Below are 5063 nucleotides of genomic sequence, written 5' to 3'. Positions count from 1 at the left end.
ACATGTAGGAAAAAGTACTGAGGCCTGGCGTATTTTTGCTCCAACTTTAAATGATCATAAATACTTGTACATAATTATCTAGGTGATCTACTATATATAAATGAAAAGCTCTGCGAGTCTTATTTCCAATATAATTAGATTCATCCAATTTGTCTATCGGAGCAAAAAGTTATGGTCGATCTACTTCAGCCTATCAAAAGTGAATTTTTAGGTCAACTTCAAACAATCATAACTCCTCGTACACAATGATATGAGTGAGATGCTATATATCAACGGAAATATATGAGAGTCCTCTTTCTAATGAAATTGGTTTCATCCAATTTGGATATCGGAGTAAAACGTTATGGTTGATCTACTTCAGACTATCAAAACAGTCCACCAAAGGACAGGTTCAAGAATTATTTGATTTTTAGGGGAGTTTTGGTAATTCTCCCCACCCAAAATCCGTACAAACCTTATATTAAAGCCTATTAGAAGCATTATATGTTATATTTCATCAAATTCCCTCAAAAAGAAAATCCTAAGCTCCTACATCCAACTTCAAGAACCTCCAAAGTTCACCATTAATTCTGCAAATTTATTCAAGATTCCAAGTTCCTAGTTCTAGAACCCCAAGAACCATCATTCAAAGGCACGATTAACATCTCAAAAATGAGTATCGATCTAAAGTTCATCATTCAAGGTATGTGGGGTTTTTCAACAAGAACTCTCTTTCGTTCTTGTGCCCAAAAGTAATTTTTTTTACAAAGGCATGATTTTTACGAATTTGAAGCCTGAACCAATATATTATGATTATTATTATGAAATCTTAATGTTTATGATTTTGAAAGATGAATTTACATGTATGGAGATATAAAACATGAATCTTGAACGATATTTATCATGATTTTGATATTTGGGTCGTGAATCCCCATTGAAAATTGTATTTTTTTGAGAAAGTGTGTGTTATAAGCACATTGATGTTGAATATTTGACATATTTTGAATGATTTGACCTTTTGGTCTTAATGGAGTTGTTTTGAACTCGATTGTGAATGAAATCCACAACGTGGTTGATTTTGATAGATGGGAAGCATGATGGCTCCTGATGTATATTTATATATTACTAAAAATTTTTTGTTGTGGATTGTCTTTAAAATGATCTGAGCTAAGTCTGGGAGAAATCTTTAGCACCAAGTGGGAGGTATAAAGCGACCTTACTTCCCTAGAACTACGTGCCCCCGTAGGAGTGAGCCTGAGGCTGATTTATATATTGATCACTAGTTTGAGTGGATTTGATATCGATAGTCATACTCCAATGGCAAGGATAGGACGACTCTCCCCAACATGGGTTGTACATTGGAATCCATGTAGCTCACATGGTTTGTGTCGGTTATAGGATCTCCCAGTGTGTGTGTGCTTCCTTGTGTCTATGGTGAATGGTGAAGTGATTTGAAAGCGGAATTATGAAAGTTATTCTTTCGAAATATTTAAATGATATTTACATTATGAGAATTGATATTCTTGATAAACTGAAAGTGATTGACAAATTATATGATGACTCACATGTGTTATTGTACTTATTTTATCCTCTCATTATTATGATGATTTTCTTCGGGCTATGTGAGTTTTTCATACATCCTGCATATTTCTTATAAATATTTATGATGATGATGTTTATACAACTGCATACACCCCCATATACTCGGTTCCTTTCTATGGTACTGACCCACATTTTCGGATGTGGGCTGCATTTTCTCGGAATGTAGGTTCAGGTGCTCAGTTCCAGGTTCGACAGTGATTCTTCGGGCACGCTGTTCTACATCCTCTGTTGTGGTGAGTCCTCATGTTCCGAGGACGTGATGTCTGATGTTGGTTTCACAGAATTGTTTACATTTGATAACTGAGTATGAGTTAGTTGGGAACGTCTCAATGGCTCACTGGTTTTATTGATTCTTAGAGGCTTGTCAGACTAGTATAGATTTGGAAGTTGACTAATAAGTTGTATTTTGTTATCTTTCTGAAATTCTTTTATTCTTGGATGATGATTAGTCTGTTGATATTTGAGGGTTTTTTATGGAAACCCCGTTGATTTGTGTTGAACTGAATGAAAATGGTTCAAAGGGTTAGCTTGGGGCTACTCGTATCCTCAAGCACCGTGTGACGCTCTGGGACCCATTTTTCGAGGCATTACATCGACTTTCTTGAAGGACACTATATTACTTGGTAGACCACGTACACTTGCATGTACACTTGAGCACTGTCAAGTTTTTGCAGATTCAAAGAGGAATCCAAGAATCTCAAAAACCAACCCAATCGACAATAATCCACAAAGCATCTAAAATAAAACCAATATCAACCTAAGTCGGGGCATGCCCCTTACCATAGCCAAAAGAACACATAAAAAATGGTCTATGATATAAACTAGACCAAGAAGTATTCGGCCTTCCGAGATATAGAGGCTCACCACTTTAAGCCGAGTCACGAACAATCCAAGAACCACCTATCACTGTGCAGGAAAATTAGAAGTGTCTCTATTTCCTGCATCACGTGGGTATGCAACAGACGGTTAGAAGGTGAGAGCTAGCACGTAACTCAGGGAAGGTATAAGTAATGCCATGATCAAATTAGGTCAAAATCATTCAAAGCCAATGCACAAATACATATACATATATATATAGCATGCCGGGGTAGGGAACAAGGATTAGCATGAAAGTAAAATACTAGCCTGGACTATGTAGCTTAACCATCATAAAAAATACACGAGCTATATGGGCTCAACTTCCCCTACTGAAAGGCCCCCAATACGTGTTAGCCACATAAACTATAGAATAATCATAAGTGCATATGAACCATGGGTGACTCGAACACCCGGTCATATATCAAGGGTTACTCGAATACTCGGCCATTTAGACCCCCATGCCCCCAGGCCTTTAGACCCCCACGCCGACAAAAGTGGTTTCCAACATCGGTCCCTCGGGTCCTCCACTTTCACAACCTAGCTATAGAACCTTTTTTAAACCCAATTAAAATATTTACCACATAACCCATTCATTTAATCAAGGAGCCATTTATTAAGGAAGTATCAAGTGGTATCATCATATTGACTATTGCTTGCAAGCAAATGTCACTATGCTAAATCAAGTAGCCAATAGGACTCTAACCCACTAACCAATAGGACTCCAACCCATATAGCCAATTGGGAATCGAACCCATCAGCCAATAGGACTCCAACCCATCTAGCCAACTAGGACTCAAACCCATTAGGCAATAGAACTCCAAACTATCTAGCCAACTAAAAGTCAAACCCATCAGCTAATAGGACTCCAACCCATCTAGCCATCTAGACTCCAAGGTCCCAATTTAAAATTAATCCATGGCAACCAAGGCCATTCAAAAGTCAATTTATGTTCCACTAACCTTTTATGCAATGCCATAGTTTCAAAGAAGTTTCAATGTACATCTATCCAAGTTTTCAAGCCAATTATGCAAGTGGGTTGAGTGAACACAGTTTTGCAAATCCAATTCCAAACCAAAACCATCAATTTAGGGAAATCCACGACCCCCATTTCAATTTACCATGCCCATGCACTCCATTAGTTCAAAACCATCATTAAAGTATAGACAATGCATGTAAAATCATAGGAATATCATTCAAACAACAATCATTAAAAACCCTCAACCCAAATTCCAAAGCTAAACCTTAAACCACATGAACAAAAATCTAAACACATGCTTTAGAAAAACAAGTTTTAGGGAAGAGAGACATGACTTAGATAATCAAGAATTATGGAGAGAAATCTTGACAATGGAAGCTTGAATATCCAATCCTTAAAAACCCTAGCTTGTTCTTTCTTGAAGCGTTTGAGAGATATTGAGAAGTATATTTTGATTTATTTTGATATGATCATAAGACCCGAAAGGGGTTTAAAGTGTGGGTCACAATTGGGGGAAAGGGGAAATGTCCAAAGTACCCCCCAATTAAGAACTGAAAAATGGCCGTCCGTCGTTACGGGTCTCATCACGAATGTATACGAGTCGTTACCTGGACTTGTAATTTGGGCAGTAACTCGGGCACCCTTCACTGTTGACCCTATGAGTCACACCCTATGACTCTTAGTTAGACCTTACAACTTGTAGGGTCAAGTTGTAGCTAGGACAGAAATATTTGGGCACTACAGTAGTTTGGCTACGGATGACACTATCCGACTCATATAGAGTTCTTATGACTCATGACATCCTAGTCGTAGTCATAACAGAATCTTGGTTTATTACACTGGTCTGGCTACGATTGGGGTTCCAAGACCTATAATGACACCTTATGACTCATTAAATGAGTCTTCATCTGAGAAATAAGTTCAAAGGTCAAGAATTTTTCAGGGACCAAAATTTGGAGTGTTACAGTTCATTGGTGTTTTATATGATTTATTATTCACGACTAAATATGATATGTATGAATTTTGGCCAAACAATTATGATTTTTCCAAAACATTTCTCCTTATTTGAGAGTTTATATTTATGTGAACTTGTAGCATCTTTATTATATACTATTGTGTCATGACTGGAGTACTAATATTTTTAGCTCTAAAAATCCATGATAAGGTTTCATTATATTGTCATTTCTTGCTTGAGTGCAACTGTCTATTTTCTTCCAATTTGATTAAATATAAGATGTATTGTAAGTGGAAATGCCGCCTCTAGGCTTTGTATAATTATATGTTTGTCAAATTTTTTTGTGTGTGTGTTCTCTTTTCTTGAGGGCTTTAGAGAGCTCAACTACATTTGTCTTACTCTTAAATGGTAAAGGTGTGTTGTTTGGGTTCGTTTATTTTTTTGGTTCATTACATTTTATTATTTATCTACTAATCCTTATCTTTCCTATGCAAGACCCCCTGATCGAGTCCCTCGATCTTCTATCTCTCCCATTCTATTGGGTTAAAACCAACCTCCATCAAGTCAAGCCTTATCAAAAATCCAAAAGGTGGACTGATATACAAGAAACAATATTGGTATATAGTCTGGTATACAATTGTATACAATTTGTATATATTTGAAGCAGCAGTTGCACACTATTACACAGTGCAT

This window comes from Capsicum annuum, chromosome 5, assembly GCF_002878395.1.
Source record: "Capsicum annuum cultivar UCD-10X-F1 chromosome 5, UCD10Xv1.1, whole genome shotgun sequence".
NCBI classification, from domain to species: domain Eukaryota; kingdom Viridiplantae; phylum Streptophyta; class Magnoliopsida; order Solanales; family Solanaceae; genus Capsicum; species Capsicum annuum.
This window is presented reverse-complemented; position numbering follows the sequence as displayed.